The sequence below is a fragment of the Hyperolius riggenbachi genome, chromosome 4, assembly GCF_040937935.1.
Source record: "Hyperolius riggenbachi isolate aHypRig1 chromosome 4, aHypRig1.pri, whole genome shotgun sequence".
Lineage (NCBI taxonomy): Eukaryota > Metazoa > Chordata > Amphibia > Anura > Hyperoliidae > Hyperolius > Hyperolius riggenbachi.
The window spans coordinates 33,017,757-33,040,778 of NC_090649.1; positions in this window are offsets into that span (position 1 = coordinate 33,017,757).

The following is a 23,022-nucleotide window of genomic DNA, read 5'->3' on the forward strand; positions in this document are numbered from 1 at the left end:
CAGCACAAAGGGAAATTTCATTTTTTTGCCTCGCAGACCGAAGCTGCAACGTGGATGGAATTGCAAGGGTTCCCAATCCCTGTTCTTTCTCCTAAGAAAAGGAAATAATACCATTTTTCTGACATTTGATCTCTGAGTATGTTCCTGCACTGAACCTCTATTATATACTTTGCTTCACCAAGTGCCTCACAGGACATGGGAGCTGTTGAGTTCCTACCTAACTCAGCCAGTATTGTTTATTTCAACCTCCACAGACAATATCTAATAACTATAGTTTATACAGGAGCACTGATTTATATCCTACTATTAATAGATTATATTCATTATGCATATATTTCCTCTAATAACCCCTGAGTTTACAGGTTGTTAATCCGTTTTTTGTTACGAAATATGCTCCATAACTGGACTATGAGTACTTTTGGTTGTACCAGATCATATTATATATAGAAATGCAGCTGATGCCCTTAATAACCTTTGCCTTTATAGGTTCCCTTTGTGATCCTGTGAGCTAGCCGATTTACAAGGCTATTAGGGGAGCTTTTCAAATTTATCAGATCCCATGTTATATAGGGCATATTAGAATTATAATGTCTCTGTCTTTTGCGGACTGGTCCTCTCTGGCCTGTGGCTAATGACTGCTGACTTCTGCCTGCAACCTAAAACACATTTTCATGGTGATATTCCCTGCCTGATATCAAATTATATTTTTGGTGGTTGGCTGCCATCTACTGGAGAAAAATGGAATACGCCTCAGCCATTTGTGCAGATATGCTGAAGCTCTGCTGACCTGCGGTCGTGGGTCCAGAGAGGACTACTCTGCAGTGGCGTACCTAGGGCATTTGGCACCCGGTGCTGGGTATTAAAAGACACCCCCCCTCAAAAAATGGGCGTGGCCACAACCAGATGAGGGCGGAGCTAACTGTAATTTAAAGTATTAGCTAGTATAGTTGCCCCAGTATAGCTAGTTTAGTTGCCCCCAGTATAGCTAGTACAGTTGCCCCCAGTATAGCTAGTTGCCCCCAGTATAGCTAGTATAGTTGCCCCCAGTATAGTTGCCCCCAGTATAGCTAGTATATAGTTGCTCCCAGTATAGCTAGTATATAGTTGCCCCCAGAAAAGCTAGTATATAGTTGCCCCCAGTATAGCTAGTATATAGTTGCCCCCAGTATAGCTAGTGTATAGTTGCCCCCAGAATAGCTAGTGTATAGTTGCCCCCAGAATAGCTAGTGTATAGTTGCCCCCAGAATAGCTAGTGTATAGTTGCCCCCAGAATAGCTAGTGTATAGTTGCCCCCAGAATAGCTACTGTATAGTTGCCCCCAGAATAGCTAGTGTATAGTTGCCCCCAGTATAGCTAGTGTATAGTTGCCCCCAGTATAGCAAGTGTATAGTTGCCCCCAGTATAGCAAGTGTATAGTTGCCCCCAGTATAGCTAGTGTATAGTTGCCCCCAGAATAGCTAGTGTATAGTTGCCCCCAGAATAGCTAGTGTATAGTTGCCCCCAGTATAGCTAGTATATAGTTGCCCCCAGTATAGCTAGTGTATAGTTGCCCCCAGAATAGCTAGTGTATAGTTGCCCCCAGAATAGCTACTGTATAGTTGCCCCCAGAATAGCTAGTGTATAGTTGCCCCCAGTATAGCTAGTGTATAGTTGCCCCCAGTATAGCAAGTGTATAGTTGCCCCCAGTATAGCAAGTGTATAGTTGCCCCCAGTATAGCTAGTGTATAGTTGCCCCCAGTATAGCTAGTGTATAGTTGCCCCCAGTATAGCTAGTATATAGTTGCCTCCAGTATAGCTAGTGTATAGTTGCCCCCAGAATAGCTAGTGTATAGTTGCCCCCAGAATAGCTAGTGTATAGTTGCCCCCAGTATAGCTAGTGTATAGTTGCCCCCAGTATAGCTAGTATATAGTTGCCCCCAGTATAGCTAGTATATAGTTGCCCCCAGTATAGCTAGTATATAGTTGCCCCCAGAATAGCTAGTGTATAGTTGCCCCCAGTATAGCTAGTGTATAGTTGCCTCCCGTATAGCTAGTGTATAGTTGCCCCCAGAATAGCTAGTGTATAGTTGCCCCCAGAATAGCTAGTGTATAGTTGCCCCCAGTATAGCTAGTATATAGTTGCCCCCAGTATAGCTAGTATATAGTTGCCCCCAGTATAGCTAGTATAGAGTTGCCCCCAGAATAGCTAGTGTATAGTTGCCCCCAGTATAGCTAGTGTATAGTTGCCCCCCGTATAGCTAGTGTATAGCTGCCCCCAGAATAGCAAGTATATAGTTGCCCCCAGTATAGCTAGTATATAGTTGCCCCCAGTATAGCTTGTGTATAGTTGCCCCCAGAATAGCTAGTGTATAGTTGCCCCCAGAATAGCTAGTGTATAGTTGCCCCCAGAATAGCTAGTGTATAGTTGCCCCCAGAATAGCTAGTGTATAGTTGCCCCCAGAATAGCTACTGTATAGTTGCCCCCAGAATAGCTAGTGTATAGTTGCCCCCAGTATAGCTAGTGTATAGTTGCCCCCAGTATAGCAAGTGTATAGTTGCCCCCAGTATAGCAAGTGTATAGTTGCCCCCAGTATAGCTAGTGTATAGTTGCCCCCAGAATAGCTAGTGTATAGTTGCCCCCAGAATAGCTAGTGTATAGTTGCCCCCAGAATAGCTAGTGTATAGTTGCCCCCAGAATAGCTAGTGTATAGTTGCCCCCAGAATAGCTACTGTATAGTTGCCCCCAGAATAGCTAGTGTATAGTTGCCCCCAGTATAGCTAGTGTATAGTTGCCCCCAGTATAGCAAGTGTATAGTTGCCCCCAGTATAGCAAGTGTATAGTTGCCCCCAGTATAGCTAGTGTATAGTTGCCCCCAGTATAGCTAGTGTATAGTTGCCCCCAGTATAGCTAGTGTATAGTTGCCCCCAGTATAGCTAGTGTATAGTTGCCCCCAGTATAGCTAGTGTTTAGTTGCCCCCAGTATAGCAAGTGTATAGTTGCCCCCAGTATAGCAAGTGTATAGTTGCCCCCAGTATAGCTAGTGTATAGTTGCCCCCAGTATAGCTAGTGTATAGTTGCCCCCAGTATAGCTAGTGTATAGTTGCCCCCAGTATAGCAAGTGTATAGTTGCCCCCAGAATAGCAAGTATATAGTTGCCCCCAGTATAGCTAGTATATAGTTAATCCCAGTATAGCTAGTATATAGTTGCCCCAGTAGTATAGTTGCCCCCGGTATGGGGGATGCTTGGAAGGAGGGGTGGCGGGGAGGGGGGCCAGACCCCCCACCTCCCTCACCTGGGTCCTCTCCTTCTGGCGCTTTCCCCCTCCTAATTAGCAGCAGCATATGCGGGCAGGAGCGGACAGTCTGTGTGTGTGAAGAGGAGCGGGAAAGGCGCATAGCAGAAGCGTGGTACTTGGCGGCAGGCGGCTGGTCACCGGCCAGCATCATGTAGCAGCAAGCTGTGTGTGCTGCTGCTGTGCAGCGTCCATTGTGTGCCCCCTGACTGACGGATGGCCGACCGAGTACCACGCTCCGTGCCTGGCCATTTCATGCCGCTGCTCCCCTCCATCCATCCATGCTGCCAGGCCGGTCCACACGCTGCCCAACGCAGACCCGCGCACTCCACTTCCGCTCCGGTAGCCCCAGCATGCAACAGGGGCTGGAAGGCGGAATTTAAGCGGAAGTTCCGATGCGGAGGCGGGGCCGAGTCTCTAAGACTCCAGCAAGCAAGCCAATTGCAGGAGGGGAGCGAGCGTGTGCCTGCTGCCCTGCCCCCCTGCCTAGACAACATGTAAAGAGGCTGCAATTTACCTCCGGCTCCGCTCCGTGTCATTAGTCAGCCAGCCAGGTGTTTTAAATTATATTTGGCTATTAGGCTGGCTGACGTTTTTGACACCCCCCTCAGCTGTGTCACCCGGTGCGGGACGCTCCCCTGCGCCCTATTAAAGGGACGCCACTGCTACTCTGTATCTCTTGTTTGTTCTTTCTTGTTTTTTCTGTTTATCTTTCCTCCTCACGCCTAATTTTACTCTGTTTGAAACCAGTTATGTTTAAGCAAGGTACCTATCCACGAGTTTCCGTGGTTATGTTTTATCTCGAGCCGGGATGACACTGAAGATACCTGTTAGTTTTAGCTAGACCTCTCCTTGTGATTTAAGTTTAGGGAGCTAGATCCTTTGTAGTTTAAAACAGGGGATGGGGTGGGTTAGGGTTAGTGTTGGGCGAACAGTGTTCGCCACTGTTCGGGTTCTGCAGAACATCACCCTGTTCGGGTGATGTTCGAGTTCGGCCGAACACCGGATGGTGTTCGGCCAAACTGTTCGGCCATATGGCCGAACTAAGAGCGCATGGCCGAACGTTACCCGAACGTTCGGCTAGCGCTGTGATTGGCCGAACGGGTCACGTGTAGTGTTGGGCGAACATCTAGATGTTCGGGTTCGGGCCGAACATGGCCGCGATGTTCGGGTGTTCGAGCCGAACTCCGAACATAATGGAAGTCAATGGGGACCCGAACTTTCGTGCTTTGTAAAGCCTCCTTCTATGCTACATACCCCAAATTTACAGGGTATGTGCACCTTGGGAGTGGGTACAAGAGGGAAAAATTTAGCAAAAAGAGCTTATAGTTTTTGAGAAAATCGATTTTAAAGTTTCAAAGGGAAAACTGTCTTTTAAATGCGGGAAATGTCTGTTTTCTTTGCACAGGTAACATGCTTTTTGTCGGCATGCAGTCATAAATGTAATACATATAAGAGGTTCCAGGAAAAGGGACCGGTAACGCTAACCCAGCAGCAGCACACGTGATGGAACAGGAGGAGGGTGGCGCAGGAGGAGAAGGCCACGCTTTGAGACACAACAACCCAGGCCTTGCATGAGGACAAGAAGCGTGCGGATAGCAATTTGCGTTTTGTCGCCATGCAGTCATAAATGTAATACAGATGAGAGGTTCAATAAACAGGGACCGGAAACGCTAACCCATCACAGATGTTCATTGTTCATGTTACTTGGTTGGGGTCCGGGAGTGTTGCGTAGTCGTTTCCAATCCAGGATTGATTCATTTTAATTTGAGTCAGACGGTCTGCATTTTCTGTGGAGAGGCGGATACGCCGATCTGTGACGATGCCTCCGGCAGCACTGAAACAGCGTTCCGACATAACGCTGGCTGCCGGGCAAGCCAGCACCTCTATTGCGTACATTGCCAGTTTGTGCCAGGTGTCTAGCTTCGATACCCAATAGTTGAAGGGTGCAGATGGATTGTTCAACACAGCTATGCCATCTGACATGTAGTCCTTGACCATCTTCTCCAGGCGATCGGTGTTGGAGGTGGATCTGCACGCTTGCTGTTCTGTGTGCTGCTGCATGGGTGTCAGAAAATTTTCCCACTCCAAGGACACTGCCGATACCATTCCCTTTTGGGCACTAGCTGCGGCTTGTGTTGTTTGCTGCCCTCCTGGTCGTCCTGGGTTTGCGAAAGTCAGTCTGTCGGCGTACAACTGGCTAGAGGAGGGGGAGGATGTCAATCTCCTCTTTAAAGTCTCCACAAGGGCCTGCTGGTATTCGTCCATTTTGACCTGTCGGACTCTTTCTTCAAGCAGTTTTGGAACATTGTGTTTGTACCGTGGATCCAGAAGGGTATAAACCCAGTAATTGGTGTTGTCCAGAATGCGCACAATGCGTGGGTCGCGTTCAATGCAGTCCTAGGCCGAAGAGGTCATAGCCTAGGGTCACAAAAACCTGTTTATTTGGGCTATTTCAATGGTAGTGATGGTGACGTACATAAATCTCAGCCATGGCCGTTAGCAACGTCTGAATTTCACGAAATGTCTCATGCAGGTAGAAGACATATTGTTAGACTTGGATTCCAAAGATGTGGTCCCTACATCTCTGCAAACCAGAGTTACAGGGGTCCAAAATTGGTAAAATCCCCCATAGGCTTTCATTGGGCCTACTATTTACCGTTCCAAAATCTCACACCATTTCAAAGGGCAATGGCTCAGCAGTGGCAAAACTCACCAGTCATGATCCCCCTAAGGGTCCCTACAATGCTAGAAAATTTGGTACTGCTGAGCCATTGCCCTTTGAAAAGATGTGAGATTTTGGAAAGTGAAATAGGGAGGCAATGAAAGTCTATGGGGGATTTTACCAATTTTGGACCCCTGTAACTCTGGTTTGCAGAGATGTAGGAACCCCATCTTTGGAATCCAAGTCTAACAATATGTCTTCTACCTGCATGAGACATTTCGTGAAATTCAGACGTTGCTAACGGCCATAGCTGAGATTTATGTACGTCACCATCACTACCATTGAAATAGCCCAAATAAACAGGTTTTTGTGACCCTAGGCTATGACCTCTTTGGCCTAGGGGCCCGAAACTCACCAGTCATGTTCCCCCTAAGGGTCCCTACAATGCTAGAAAATTTGGTACTGCTGAGCCATTGCCCTTTGAAAAGATGTGAGATTTTGGAAAGTGAAATAGGGAGGCAATGAAAGTCTATGGGGGATTTTACCAATTTTGGACCCCTGTAACTCTGGTTTGCAGAGATGTAGGGACCCCATCTTTGGAATCCAAGTCTAACAATATGTCTTCTACCTGCATGAGACATTTCGTGAAATTCAGACGTTGCTAACGGCCATAGCTGAGATTTATGTACGTCACCATCACTACCATTGAAATAGCCCAAATAAACAGGTTTTTGTGACCCTAGGCTATGACCTCTTTGGCCTAGGGGCCCGAAACTCACCAGTCATGTTCCCCCTAGGGGTCCCTACAATGCTAGAAAATTTGGTACTGCTGAGCCATTGCCCTTTGAAAAGATGTGAGATTTTGGAAAGTGAAATAGGGAGGCAATGAAAGCCTATGGGGGATTTTACCAATTTTGGACCCCTGTAACTCTGGTTTGCAGAGATGTAGGGACCCCATCTTTGGAATTCAAGTCTAACAATATGTCTTCTACCTGCATGAGACATTTCGTGAAATTCAGACGTTGCTAACGGCCATATTTATTTCCTTTTAAACAATACTAGTTGCCTGGCGGCCCTGCTGATCTATTTGGCTGCAGTAATAAACTGAATTACACCAGCAACAAGCATGCAGCTTAATCTTCTCATTTCTGACAATATTGTCAGAAACCCCTGACCTGCTGCATGCTTGTTCAGGGTCTATGGTTGAAAGAATAAGAGGCAGAGGACCAGAACGGCAACCAGGCAACTGGTATTGCTTAAAAGGAGAGAAATATGGCAGCCTCAATATTATTCTCACCTCAGGTTCCCTTGAAAAGTGCAACGCAAAGACAGTGGGCCCAAGTTTTGGTGACCCTTTCCCCAGAAAATTCACATAATTGTGCAGGTTTTCTCAAGAAAATACACATAATGTGAGCAGATTTGCCCAGAAAATACATTCAATCATGTCGGCAGATTTGCCCAGAAAATACGTGCAATGATGTCGGCAGATATGCCCAGAAAATACGTGCAATGATGTCGGCAGATATGCCCAGAAAATACGTGCAATGATGTCGGCAGATATGCCCAGAAAATACGTGCAATCATGTCGGCAGATATGCCCAGAAAATACGTGCAATCATGTCGGCAGATATGCCCAGAAAATACGTGCAATCATGTCGGCAGATATGCCCAGAAAATACGTGCAATCATGTCGGCAGATATGCCCAGAAAATACCTGCAATCATGTCGGCAGATATGCCCAGAAAATACCTGCAATCATGTCGGCAGATATGCCCAGAAAATACCTGCAATCATGTCGGCAGATATGCCCAGAAAATACGTGCAATCATGTCGGCAGATTTGCCCAGAAAACACGTGCAATCATGTCGGCAGATTTGCCCAGAACATACATGCAATCATGTGGCAGACCTGCCCAGAACATACACGCAATCATGTGGCAGACCTGCCCAGAACATACACGCAATCATGTGGCAGACCTGCCCAGAACATACACCTGCTAAAATAAATAATAAAAAAAAAACATTTACTCACCTGCAGCAGCAGACCTCCTGTCCCAGCCTCCATCCGGCGCGCAGCTCCCATGGGTGGTTGGGTGGATAGGTAGCCTGGTGGGTAGGTAGGCAGCCGGGTGGGTAGGTAGCCCTTAGCCGGGTGGGTAAGTAGCCTGGTGGGTGGCTGGGTAGCCGGGTGGGTAGCCTGGTGGGTGGCTGGGTAGGCGGGTGGGTAGGTAGCCTGGTGGGTGGTTAGGTGGGTGGTTAGGTAGCTGGGTGGGTGGGTAGGTAGCCTGGTGGGTTGGTAGGTAGCCGGGTGGGTAGGTAGGTAGGTAGCCTGGTGGGTAGGTAGGTAGCCGGGTGGGTGTGTAGGTAGCCGGGTGGGTGGTTAGGTATCCGGGTGGGTAGGTAGCCGGGTGGGTGGGTAGGTAGCCGGGTGGTTAGGCAGCCGGGTGGGTAGGTAGGTATCCGGGTGGGTAGGTAGCCGGGTGGGTGGTTAGGTAGCCGGGTGGGTGGTTAGGTAGCCGGGTGGGTGGGTAGGTAGCCGGGTAGGTAGGTAGCCGGCAGGGTGGTTAGGTAGCCGGGTGGGTAGCTAGGTAGCCGGGTGGGTAGGTAGCCGGGTGGGTAGGTAGCCAGGTAGATAGCCGGCAGGGTGGTTAGGTAGCCGGGTGGGTAGCTAGGTAGCCGGGTGGGTAGGTAGCCAGGTAGATAGCCGGCAGGGTGGTTAGGTAGCCGGGTGGGTAGCTAGGTAGCCTGGTTAGGTAGCCGGGTAGGTAGCCGGGTGGATGGTTAGGTAGCGGGGTAGGTAGCCGGGTGGGTGGGTAAGGTAGCCGGGTGGGTGTGTAGGTAGCCAGGTGGGTGGGTAGGTAGCCAGGTAGGTAGGTAGCCGGCAGGGTGGTTAGGTAGCCGGGTGGGTGGGTGGGTAGGTAGCCGGGTGGGTAGGTAGCCAGGTAGATAGCCGGCAGGGTGGTTAGGTAGCCGGGTGGGTAGCTAGGTAGCCGGGTGGGTAGGTAGCCAGGTGGGTAGGTAGCCAGGTAGATAGCCGGCAGGGTGGTTAGGTAGCCGGGTGGGTAGGTAGCCAGGTAGGTAGCCGGCAGGGTGGTTAGGTAGCCGGGTGGGTGGGTAGGTAGCCGGGTGGGTAGGTAGCCAGGTAGATAGCCGGCAGGGTGGTTAGGTAGCCGGGTGGGTAGCTAGGTAGCCGGGTGGGTGGGTAGGTAGCCTGGTTAGGTAGCCGGGTAGGTAGCCGGGTGGATGGTTAGGTAGCGGGGTAGGTAGCCGGGTGGGTAAGGTAGCCGGGTGGGTAGCTATCCGGGTGGGGGGCCCGACTCCTATCCTCCCTCACTCACCTCGGGGCCCCCCTCCCGGTATGCGCTGCAGCCGGCGGGAGAGCAGAAAATACAGGAAGTCTCCGGCCGGGGCTGCAGCAGACGCTAGAGGCAGCTGCTGCTTAGTTTCCGATATGTCTCCAAGTTGGAGACCAAGCGGCAGCTGCCGCCCCGGCCGGAGACTTCTTGTATTTTCCGCTCTCCCGCCGCATGAGGGGGGGGGGGGCGAGGTGAGGGGGGAGGACAGGAGTTGGGCCCCCCAGGTTAAAAAAATAATACATAAAAAAAAAAAAAATTTAAATAAAAAAAAACCTGCAATACTTAATGGGCCCCTGAAGCAGCGGAACTTCAGGGGCCCTCGTGCGGCGGCACGGCCTGCACGGCCGTATGTCCGCCACTGCTTAGACCTTCCTGAGCTGTCAGAGGAGGCCAGACGGGAGCTAGACGCCCCAATTACTGCTGATGAAATTAGATTGGCTATTTCCTCCTTTAAATCCAATAAGACTCCAGGCCCTGATGGCATCCCTGTCGAGTGGTACGCTAAGAACAAAGCTTTAGCGGTGCCGTATCTCACTCAACTATTTCAACATATATTTGAAGTCGGATCTCTCCCGGGCACCATGCATGAGGCCTTAATTGTCCTCATCCTCAAACCTGGTAAAAATCCGCTTTTATGTGACTCATACCGTCCAATCTCTTTAATTAACACGGACCTCAAAATCCTTACTAAAATTTTAGCAATTAGACTGAACCAATATGTGACCTCTATAATTCACCCTGATCAGACGGGATTTATCCCAGGTCGTAGTACCAGATTAAACATTCGCAGGCTTCTGTCTAATATCCAATATCCCCATTCTAATGCAGGTAGTAGAGTCATCTTGGCCCTGGACGCTAACAAGGCCTTCGACTCCATTGAGTGGCCTTATGTGCTGGCGGTCCTGGAGAGATTCGGATTCGGTCCTAACTTTAGGAAGTGGTTTACCATATTATACAACTCACCTCGAGCGAAGCTCAGAGTTAACTCCACTGTCTCTAACAACTTTGAAATTTCCAGAGGCACTCGGCAGGGATGCCCCCTATCGCCCCTCCTGTTCGATATAGCATTGGAGCCCATTGCTCATGCTATAAGAGAATCAACTCTGATTCACGGTCTCCAAATTAATAAAGTAGAGGAGCGTATCTCACTATACGCCGATGACATGCTCATATACCTGGCTGACCCCGGCCCCTCACTGGACGCCGTTCTGGATATTTTTGTTAGGTTTGGCTCCCTGTCTGGTCTCTCAATCAATTGGTCCAAATCAATTATTTTTCCCTTGGATGATTCCGCCCGACGGGCGATCTCACCACGGTCCTGTCTACAGGTGGTGGACACATTTAAATACTTAGGGATCTGGATTCAGCGTTCCCCGGAGAAATTTCTTGACTTCAATCTATTCCCAGCCTTAGACACCATTGAATGTAAACTTAAAAGTTGGGTTTCCCTCAAACTTAATCTATGTGGAAGAGTCTGCATAGTCAAAATGATTGTGGCACCCAAGCTTCTTTATATTCTCCAGATGGCTCCGACCTGGATTCATGGGAAGGTATTCCGCCGCATTGACTCACTAATAACCTCATTTATTTGGGCAAATTCAATACCTAAAATTTCTCTGTCCACACTACAATTACCCACGTCTCACGGCGGGCTAGCAGTCCCTAATTTTTTCTTATATTTTCTCGCATCCCAGCTGGTACCTATTGCCTTCTGGCTGAGTAATATTAGACAAGACTCTACCTTAGCAGTGGAGGCCGACATTGCGACTTCATATGAGGTAAAAAACTACTTATTAGAGTTCTGTTGTTCTACGTTAGAAAATCTATTATTCTGAAGTGGAAGAACAGTAGACTCCCCACTCTGACTGAATGGAAGAGATTGATAAACTCAGCACTTCCATTATACAAATTAACATTGACTCACTAATAACCTCATTTATTTGGGCAAATTCAATACCTAAAATTTCTCTGTCCACACTACAATTACCCACGTCTCACGGCGGGCTAGCAGTCCCTAATTTTTTCTTATATTTTCTCGCATCCCAGCTGGTACCTATTGCCTTCTGGCTGAGTAATATTAGACAAGACTCTACCTTAGCAGTGGAGGCCGACATTGCGACTTCATATGAGTCCTTGTGCGGAGCCATTTATAGATATGCAGTCCCCAACCAGGGAGGAGGAACCTCACTCATACAAAACACCATCAAAGTATACAAAGTCACATGTAAATTCTTGGGTGAAGCTGATGCCCCTATATCCTTTAGCTCCCCTCTGTGGTGTAATAATAACCTCCCTGAACTCCTTTCAGTTCCAGACCCACAATTTTGGGCCCAATATAATGTTAAATATTTGCATCAGGTATTTTCGGGGGGTAACTTTAGAGATTTTTCTGAGCTTCGAGGAGAGTTTGGCTTACCCAGACATGCCTTTTTTAGGTACTTACAGCTTAGACACGCTGTACGGGCCCAGCTTGGCCTGACAGGAGTCGAGTTGACCCCTTTGAGCTCAGAGACACTTTTATTAAACAAAGACAGGACCAAACAGATCTCCAAATACTATAATTTTCTTTTGGCCGCGGTAACTGCACCCAAATTTGAGGTTATAAAAAGGAAGTGGTCTGATGTGGTGGATGATATACAGGACGGGGACTGGCTAGACTTAATAGACACCTATCGTAAAACTACCATTGCTGCCTATGATAGGTTGATAGGTCTAAAATGGCTACACCAGGCCTATGCGATTATCGCGAATGGGCCTGCTTCATGATGGGCGCTGCTTTAAATGTGGGCAGGAACAAGCCAATTTCCTGCACTGTGTATGGTTTTGTCCCCAGGTTAATGATTATTGGAAGTCAGTCACTCATTTCCTAAGAGATACTTTGGGTCTCCCCGTAGTCCAATCGTTCAAAGTCTGTATGCTGGAAATGATACAGGACCTGTCCTGCAGCTCTGGTAAAAAACTACTTATTAGAGTTCTGTTGTTCTACGTTAGAAAATCTATTATTCTGAAGTGGAAGAACAGTAGACTCCCCACTCTGACTGAATGGAAGAGATTGATAAACTCAGCACTTCCATTATACAAATTAACATACCAAGCTCGCAATCAACCAAACAAATTTTCTAAGATATGGTCCAAATGGGTTGAATCTATGGACACTATAATCCCTCACCTGGACATTAACGCCTCTGTACAGGACCTGATTCTAAGTTAATTCATATATATATATTGCAAGTCTTAACTGTTACTAACCACTATGTAAAAGTGCTTTTGATTTGTTCATTCTACCAAGCTGAGGCTCTCAAACGATCTGGCTTCATGTTATACACCTATGATTCTTGTTCATGCCATTCATTGTACTGTAACTTGTACTGCATCTTTTGTTGGGGATTGTTTTTTGTTATGTTTGTTCTGCTCTATTAAGAGCAGTATGTTGAAAAATAAATAAATATTCTCTTTAAAAAAAAAAAAACAAGATGACTGAAATGATCAAAATCAATGTCAAACTGGCCAAAACACTCATTTTCAGTGGGGGTTGAATTATTTTGAACACGACTGTATAGGACCCAGAGCCTTTACTTTCCGAAGGTGGGTATCTTGCATTTTTTATACCTTTGATTCCAATTGATTTTAAATGAATATTGTAAACAATAAGCAATTTTATGCATTATGTTATTTGTACTACAGTTCCTCTTTAACAGTTAATAAAGGTGATCTAGAAATAAAGAGGTCCTACTGTAATTAAAAACCAAGCCTTCGGGTGGAGTGATCCAGGAAACAAATTCAGCAGGTGGGAAAAAAATCTGCCTACTCCTGCGACAATAAGTAAGAGGGAAGCACATAAAAGATGGCTTAAAGTTTATTGTTACTGGGCGACGCCCATGACCCCACTCACCCACACAGAACAATTCACAGATTGGTCCAGGGAAGTTCCCAAGCATTGAATTTCAAAAGCAGTAAATAGTATAAAAAGGGGGCTCAGTTTCCTGGCTGTAAAATCAGTCGTTGGAGGAAGAGGTAAGCAAAGGGAAAATGGTAGCATCTGCATTGGTACATTCTATCTATCTATCTATCTATCTATCTATCTATCTATCTATCTATCTATCTATCTATCTATCTATCTATCTATCTATCTAGTGTACTGGTTAAGGGCTCTGCCTCTGATACAGGAGACCTGGGTTTAACTCTCAACTCGTCCTGTTCAGTAAGCCTGCACCTATTCAGTAAGGAGACCTTGGGCAAGACTCCCTAACACTGCTACTGCGTGCTGAGCACACCCTAGTAGTTGCAGTTCTGGCACTTTCACTCTGCCAGGAGAAAAGTGCAATATAAATCTTATTTGGGCTCAGAGTCTCATGTTCAGGAAGTATTTGTACTAGGAAACCAAAAGGAAAAGATAACTGAAAGCCCAATGTAGCGATGAAGGCAACAAGGGTGCCAGATATTTGGGCGCTGCCACAGGCTGTAATGTGGATTACAGCTATAAAGGCTTTCAGCGTGTAATTCAGACGTCTGCAAAAGACGGAGCCTAAATTACCCCCAAAAAGTGCAATTCAGCTGCCAGCAATAGCTGGCAATCAAATTATGTCTTACCCCTGAGTCCATAGCGGGGGAATAGTAATTAATGCTGGCGGGAAATTTGCAATAGTAGGGTGAGCCGTCTTATGGCTTCACCCTGTGCCTAAATTTTCCAGCACTCTGTTTTCATGTATGCCAATATAATGTAGTATAGTGATTTACCAGTGGTGTACAGAGAATGTCCAGTGTAAATATACTCACAAGTCTGGGTTACCTCCAAGGCAACCACTGTACAGACAGGTGGGGAGATTAGACCTGACATGACTCTGTTTAACCACTTTATGACAACCTGACTTATAAAAAGGTCCTGCTTAATGGCTCCAGGACGTTTTTATTAGTCAGACAGTGCTGCTGTCGCTGTGCGCGTGCAGAAGCGCGCTCCCGCGGGTGCACGTGCATCCCCGTGCACGTGAAAATCGTGAAAAAAAAAGTACATCTTTATTTCGAAATGATATATTGTCACCATACTTTGTACTAGGGACATAATTAAAATCTTGTGATAACCAGGACAAATGGGCTGATACAATGTGTGGGTTTTATGTGCAGTAGCAGTGTTTATATTAAAACCATAGGGGATGAAATTGGAGAAATAGTGTATTTTTTTCATTTTTTCCTTGTATTTCCCTTTAAAATAAAGTAATTACTAACAACAAATATCAACCCCAAAAAGCCCAATTGGTGGTAAAAAGAACAAGATATAGATCATTTCATTGTGATTAGTAGTGATTAAACTATTGGCAAATGAAAGGGATGAGCACTGAAAGGTGAAAATCACTCTTGCCCGTTAAGGTAAAAATCGCCTTGGGGTGAAGTGGTTAAGAAGTCGCTTCCTGTAGTGGAGAGAGAGGTGAGACCATTCCACCGAAGGTGGACAATTGGCAGCAAAATGTATATAACAGAGGCACCACCAAGTAGTAAGTGCCATGCAATTCCATTTGTTTGAATTGCGAAGCACAGCTTGAGGTGCTTGAATATTGAGCGGTCTTTTCCCTGACCGGTGTTGTGTCCAGAGAATATTTGCTTTTTGATCTATTAACAGAATATTAATTAAATTGTATTAAAACTAGTTAAAAACGTGAGGTAGTGGTAGAGTTACTGTAACTTGTTATTGATGACTCAAACAATTCCAAAAAAATACTTTTTACTTCCCAAAAATCCCTACACAGATGCAACGCGTTTCGTGGGACACAACCCGTTTCCTCAGGCAAAACAAAATTAAATCTCTCTAGTATTATACATGTGAAAGTGTAACGATCGGTGTCAGCAACCAGAGAGAGAATCTGATCCTTGGCGATCCGCAGTATCCCTAAGAATACAGATATACCCGATTATTGAGGATCTGCGGAATTGTCAATAATCAGATATGTCTAACCTCTAGACACCTGAGAGAGTGTAAGTGTTTGGTGCAACAGTAACAACTCTGAGTGAAGACCACCAGAGGAGCTGGCGGCCTATACTCCCGAGGAATTCACCCCTGAGCGGTGGGTGATATTCCTGTAGCCTGTGGACCCCTGAGCGAGGGACCGAGGCTGGGGTTGCAGGAAGCCCTGCTGCTAATATAAGGTCTTGCCATGAACTGGGCTAACGTAGTACAGTAGTAGCACAATCCTAGTCTTGGGCGTGAGGTCCGTATTCACAACACCCTGGAACTAGTCTGGAGCATAACATAAATGATAATACAATTCCCTAGTCTTGGGTGTGAGTTCCATGATCATCAACACCCTGGAACTAGTCTAACAAATAATACAATACAATTAGTACTTTGAGCTATCAACAGAAACTGGCTAAGTGTGAATTCCTAGGTCCACCTAGTTCAAACACACTGTAAGGATCTGACTATGGTCTGAGTGCCTTCACGTAAGTGTTAGCAATGGCAGACAACCAGCAACTGACAAGCAGCAGAATATATAGTTGCTGGACTCTGCCGCCCCGCCCGAGCCATTCAGCCAATCATGAGTCCTGCAAGAGTCAGCTGATCTTCCTGATCAGCTGACACTTCCCCTGCTGGTATAAAGGTCCTGAGTTCAGGCCCGCGCGCGCGTAGCTCTCCATCTTCCTATGTGCACTAACAGACCCAGCCACACCAAGCGCACGCTGCTGCATGCAAACCGCCGCGTTGGACGCGGAAACAGCCGCTTTGCTGTCAGGACATGCGGCGGCTTTTCCGCATACCACCATACTACCAGACGCGTGTCTATGCGTGCAAACCGCCGCGTTGGACGCGGAGTCAGCCGTCTTGCTCTTGGCACAGGCGGCGGCTTTTCCGCGTTTTCTCACAGAAAGTTTGGATGTTTGTTACTCAATCACCCAACAATGGCTGAATAGATTTGAATGAAATTAGGCACACACATAGTACGCTACCTGGAATAACATACATGATACTATTTATCCCCATAACCAAAAAGTGGGCAGAGACAAATACAAATTTCGCTGGAAAAATGTAAACGGCAGCCATTCTTACACTGTTAATGGCAGGGTTCTCAAACTTTGCACAGTTGGCCACTGGGTGACTGGGATTAATTTTCAGAAAGTGGGTGGAGCCTACAAAAGCCAATCAAAATTCACCTATTGATTTTCAAGGGGAATATTTAATTGCTTGCATTCTTGCACTGTTAATGGCACAAGCCTCAAACCTGGTACAGTTGATCATTGGGTGACTCAGTTCAAATTCAGAAAAGGGGGTGGAGCCACAAACAGCCAATCAGATTTGTTTCATTTCAATGCAAGTTATTGATGCCAAAGACCGCAAAGCTCACAAACTTAGTCATTGAGTAATTGTGTGTTAGGGTTAGAAAAATTGGGCGCAGCCAACACTAGCCAAATACATACCTGGGCAATGCCGGGCCATTAGTGGGTGCAGACAAATACAAATTTCACTTGGAAAATGTAAACTGCAGCCATTCTCACACTTACATACCCGGGCAAGGCCGGGCCATCAGCTAGTAAAATATATATATATATACATATATATATATATATATATATATATATATATAAATATATATATATATATATATATATATATATATATATATATATACAGTGGCTTGCAAAAATATTCGGCCCCCTTGAAGTTTTCCACATTTCGTCATATTACTGCCCCAAACAGGAATCAATTTTATTGGAATTCCACGTGAAAGACCAATACAAAGTGGTGTACACGTGAGAAGTGGAACGCAAATCATACATGATTCCAAACATTTTTTACAAATAAATAACTACAAAGTGGGGTGTGCATAATTATTCAGCCCCCTGAGTCAATACTTTGTAGAACCACCTTTTGCTGCAATTACAGCTGCCAGTCTTTTAGGGTATGTCTCTACCAGCTTTGCACATCTAGAGACTGAAATCCTTGCTTATTCTTCTTTGCAAAACAGCTCCAGCTCAGTCAGAGTAGATGGACAGCGTTTGTGAACAGCAGTTTTCAGATCTTGCCACAGATTCTTGATTGGATTTAGATTTGGACTTTGACTGGGCCATTCTAACACATGAATATGTTTTGCTTTAAACCATCCCATTGTTGCCCTGGCTTTATGTTTAGGGTTGTTGTCCTGCTGGAAGGTGAACCTCCGCCCCAGTCTCAAGTCTCTTCCAGACTTCAAGAGGTTTTCTTCCAAGATTGCCCTGTTTTTGGCTCCATCCATCTTCCCATCAACTCTGACTAGCTTCCCTGTCCCTGCTGAAGAGAAGCACCCCCAGAGCATGATGCTGCCACCACCATATTTGACAGTGGGGATGGTGTGTTCAGAGTGACGTGCAGTGTTAGTTTTCCACCACACATAGCGTTTTGTATTTTGGCCAAAAAGTTCCATTTGGTCTCATCTGACCAGAGCACCTTCTTCTACATGTTTGCTGTGTCCCCCACATGGCTTGTGGCAAACTGCAAACTGAACTTCTTATGCTTCTCTGTTAACAATGGCTTTCTTCTTGCCACTCTTCCATAATAAACTTTGTGCAGTGCACGACTAGTGATGGGCGAACAGTGTTCGCCACTGTTCGGGTTCGCCCGGATTTTGGCCTGTTCGGGTTCGGTTCGGCACCCCCTGAACACCTCATGGTGTTCGGGAGGGTGCTCGGGCACGCTGCCCAAACCCGAACAGGCCTTCTTTGTTCGGCCGAACACGGCCGTGTCCGGCCGAACATAGCCCCCTATAGGGTCCCAGCATAAAGGGAGAGCATGCCCCGAGCACGCGGGGGGGGGGGGGGGGGTCGGAAATGCCCCCCACCCCTCCCCGCTAAGCTCTCCCTTCTGCTGGACCCTATAAAATTAAATAGAAGTCCCCCAAAGTACCTGTAGCAGGCTGGCAGGAAGAGGACAGGAAGCGGGCAGCCGGCGATCACAGGCGCTAGTACCATCTGGTACTTCCGCCCTCTCTCTGACGCACTTCCTGTTTACATTTGTAAGTCGCGTCAAGAGAGAACAGAAGTACCGCGATGAAGCGTACGAGGGTACGTGTCATCATGTAGATGACGCGTACCCTCGTACGCGTCATCGCGGTACTTCTGTTCTCTCTTGACGCGACTTACAAATGTAAACAGGAAGTGCGTCAGAGAGAGGGCGGAAGTACCAGATGGTACTAGCGCCTGTGATCGCCGGCTGCCCGCTTCCTGTCCTCTTCCTGCCAGCCTGCTACAGGTACTTTGGGGGACTTCTATTTAATTTTATAGGGTCCAGCAGAAGGGAGAGCTTAGCGGGGAGGGGTGGGGGGCATTTCCGACACCCCCCCCCCCCCGCGCTCGGGGCATGCTCTCCCTTTATGCTGGGACCCTATAGGGGCCCCAAAGGGACATGTTCGGGTTGGGTTCGGGGTTCGGCCCGAACATGCCGAATATCGGGGGCATGTTCGGCCGAACCCCCCCGAACCCGAACATCTGGATGTTCGCCCATCACTATGCACGACTAATAGTTGTCCTATGGACAGATTCCACCACCTGAGCTGTAGATCTCTGCAGCTCGTCCAGAGTCACCATGGGCCTCTTGACTGCATTTCTGATTAGCACTCTCCTTCAGTGGCGTAGCTAAGGAGCTGTGGGCCCCGGTGCAAGTTTACATGGGGCCCCCCAAACACTATACATAACAATTGATACGGAGCGCCAAAACCTACCAAGGGCAACCACAGTGTCAGAGGTGCAAGAAGGGGATGGGTAACAGTGTGTTAAGGATTAGTACTATTCAAAGCATCTATAGAAGTGTTTATTATGAGCACAGGACCAATAGAGTGCTAATACTGTGATAGAAGGTGGACCCTTCAGGGCTCCTCTGGCCCAAGGGCCCCGATGCGGTCGCTACCTCTGCACCCCCTATTGCTACGCCGCTGCTCTCCTTGTTTGGCCTGTGAGTTTAGGTGGACGGCCTTGTCTTGGTAGGTTTACAGTTGTGCCATACTCCTTCCATTTCTGAATGATCGCTTGAACAGTGCTCCGTGGCATGTTCAAGGCTTTGGAAATCTTTTTGTAGCCTAAACCTGCTTTAAATCTCTCAATAACCTTATCCCTGACCTGTCTGGTGCGTTCTTTGGACTTCATGGTGTTGTTGCTCCCAATATTCTCTTAGACAACCTCTGAGGCCGTCACAGAGCAGCTGTATTTGTACTGACATTAGATTATACACAGGTGCACTCTATTTAGTCATTAGCACTCATCAGGCAATGTCTATAGGCAACTGACTGCACTCAGACCAAAGGGGGCTGAATAATTACGCACACCCCACTTTGCAGTTATTTATTTGTAAAACATGTTTGGAATCATGTATGATTTTCGTTCCACTTCCCACGTGTACACCACTTTGTATTGGTCTTTCACAAGGAATTCCCTATAAAATTGATTAATGTTTGTGGCAGTAATATGACAAAATGTGGAAAACTTCAAGGGGGCCGAATACTTTTGCAAGCCACTGTATATATATATATATATATATATATATATATATATATATATATATATGTGTGTGTGTGTGTGTGTGTATATATATATATATATATATATATATTCATATAGATACTGTATATATGTGTATATATATATATATATATATATATATATATATATATATATACACATTTATGTAAACTTTCACTGGGGAATGATGGGTTAAAGTATTCACTGGGCGAATACTTTGCAGCCAACCAGCGGTAATCGAATTTCACGTTCAACACTAAATTTTTACAAAAGAATTTGCGTTCACATTTTTCCCATAGACTTTAATGGCTGCCGAATTTAGCGGTTAATAGCAAAGCACCCTTACATGCTAGAAACACCAAATTTTCAGGGTATGTGGAGAGGGACAGTGGCTAAAAGTGAATTTATTTTTTCAAAAAGACCTTATAGGATAGGTTATAGTTTTCATAGGAAAAAAGTATTCATTTAAATGCGGTACATGACAGATAATGTAGCAAACCTAACGAAAGTGTAAATTTACATATATCAAAAGAAAGAGCAAGGAATTTCATGATGAGGTTTCCAGTGGGTCCCTGGAAACCTCTCCAGAGTCACAAAGCTTTAGCCAGGGACAGCTGCACAGCCGCAATATGGCTGTATAAAGATCCATGGCAACTGTACCTGTTTTTGGAAACTTTTTGGCTGCCCCTCCCCCAGGAGCCCCACCCATAGCATGGACCATGCATGCAGCTGGGTATAGCTCAGGGTGCGAAGCCCCACTAGGCCGGGGCTCGGCATTCTGGCTATCCCAGCCTGCATGGGGTCAAGGGGTTAAAGAGGCTCGGGAGGGGGGATCCCACGTTGTGTATTTTTTTAATTTCCCACACTCTGAACATTAAAACATTTTTTCAAAAAATCTGTAAAGTTGCCAGGGATCTTTATACAGCCATATTGCGGCTGTATAGTGATCCCTGGCCAAAGCGCTGCGACTCCGGCCATAGCGTTGATACTGCGTATGGACCCACTGGAAACCCGGTCATGAGATTCATAGTACTTTCTTTTGATATATGTAAATTTACACTACCGCTAGGTTTGATACATTATCTGTCATTTACTGCATTTAAATGTATACTTTTTTTCCTATGAAATTGATTTTCTCAAAAACTGTAAGGTCTTTTCAATTTTATTTTCCTCTTGTAGCCACTGTCCCCTCTACATACCCTGAATTTGGTGTTTCTAGCATGTAAGGGGGCTTTGCTGTTAACCGTTAAAGTCGGCAGCCATTCACCTGCCATTAAAGTCCATGGAGATTCTCAGATTCGCCAGATTTGCATATTTTTGCGAGGATTCGGATTCGAAATCCGCGAACCCAAAATTTGATATTCTGGCCTTCACTGCATATGTAAACTAATGAGTGATTTAAAATAGGACAACCTACAGACAGAGCAGTCCCGTTTTTGTTATCAATCATTATATCTGTTAATGCAGGTAAATTATTAAAGGAGTACTATCGATTGAAACGACTTTTTTTTTTAATACTGTATATTAGTGTACACATTACCACTAGTGCTAGGGGCACTTTATTTATTCACCCAGGTCTCTCTCTTGCTATCCCTGCTTAAAAATTCATTTCTCACACAGCTCATAGTAGTTTGGGTCACCCTGAGCTGCTTGGTTACTCTGTCACACAGCTCACAAATATATTTCAGTGTCACTCACAGCAATCAGCAGACATGTGGAGAAATAGGCTGATCTGAGGTGGTAACAGGTAACTAAATGAGCTGGAATATTGCTGGAATATAACTAGCTATAAACAATAGTCTGTGTTTACACTCAGACTGGCTGCCTGCTTGAGGAGATTCACTCCAGGCTGCATCCACTTTACAAGCTGCTGAGAGGGGCAGACCACTGTCTACAATTAGCATTATTAGTATCTTTATCAGTCAAGAGAAGCAAAGATAATAAACACACATTGCTAGTATATTTAACCCCTTACCACCATATCAATAAGATTCTTTCAGCAAGGTGATAATTAAACTATAAACTGAAGAGTTGATAGCAACTCCCCTGTGCAGACATGGGCTTAGCCCTCTAGGAGCCTCAGTATTAGATACATTTGTATCAAACACTGACGGCCAAAACTGACGGAGGATTTTACAGCTGAGAGGAACAGCTGTGTGAGGAATCAAATTGCTCCTAGTACTTGCCCTAATGTGTGCTACAACATACAGCATTTAAAAATAAATGCATACATCGATAGTATTCCTTTAAGTTCATCTTAGATATAGTTGCTGAAAAGGACCGCAGAAGATGTCAATATGCAATACACGACAACAATATGGTAGGACATTACACTATGAGTATGGTAGGATTAGATTGTGAGCTCCTCTGAGAACAGTCAGTGCAGAGCTGGGACAAGGTCCTCCAGCACCCAAGGCTGAGACACCAAAGTGCGCCCCTCCATCCCTCCCACCCCAGCCGTCACACACTGATTGCTATTAGACTAAGAGGCGCCACAGGGCCCACAACCTCTCCAACACCTTAATATCTAGTTATCTGGCTTGCAGTCACTGCTATGTATCCCCTTTTATTATTTCTATCTGCTGCATACACGATTAGGAATGACAGCTGAATGAATTGTGCGCCCCCTCCTACACTGCGCCCTGAAGCTGGAGCCTCTCCAGCCTATGCCTCGGCCCGGCCCTGAGTCAGTGACATGACTATGTACTCTGTAAAGTGCTGAAGAAGATGTCATTGCCATAAAAATGCATAATAATAATAATGTAGGACATTAGACTATGACTATGGCAGGGATTAGATTGTGAGCTCCTCTGAGGACAGTCAGTGACATGACTATGTACTCTGTAAAGTGCTGCAGAAGGATGTCAGTGCTATATAAATACATAATAATAATATGGTAAGACAGATTATGACTACAGTATCAATTAGATTGTGAGCTCCTCTGAGGACAGTCAGTGACATCACTATGTACTCTGTACAGTGCTGCAGAAGATGTCAGTGCTATATAAATACATAATAATAATATAGTAGGACATTAGACTATGACCATGGTAGGATTAGACTGTGCGCTCCTCTGAGGACAGTCAGTGACATGACTATGTACTCTGTAATGTGCTGCAGAAGATGTCAGTGCTATATAAATACATAATAATAATATAGTAGGACTTTAGACTATGACCATGGTAGGAATAGATAGTGAGCTCTTCTGAAGACAGTCAGTGATGTGACGTGCATCAGCTTGTCAATCGTTTCAGCG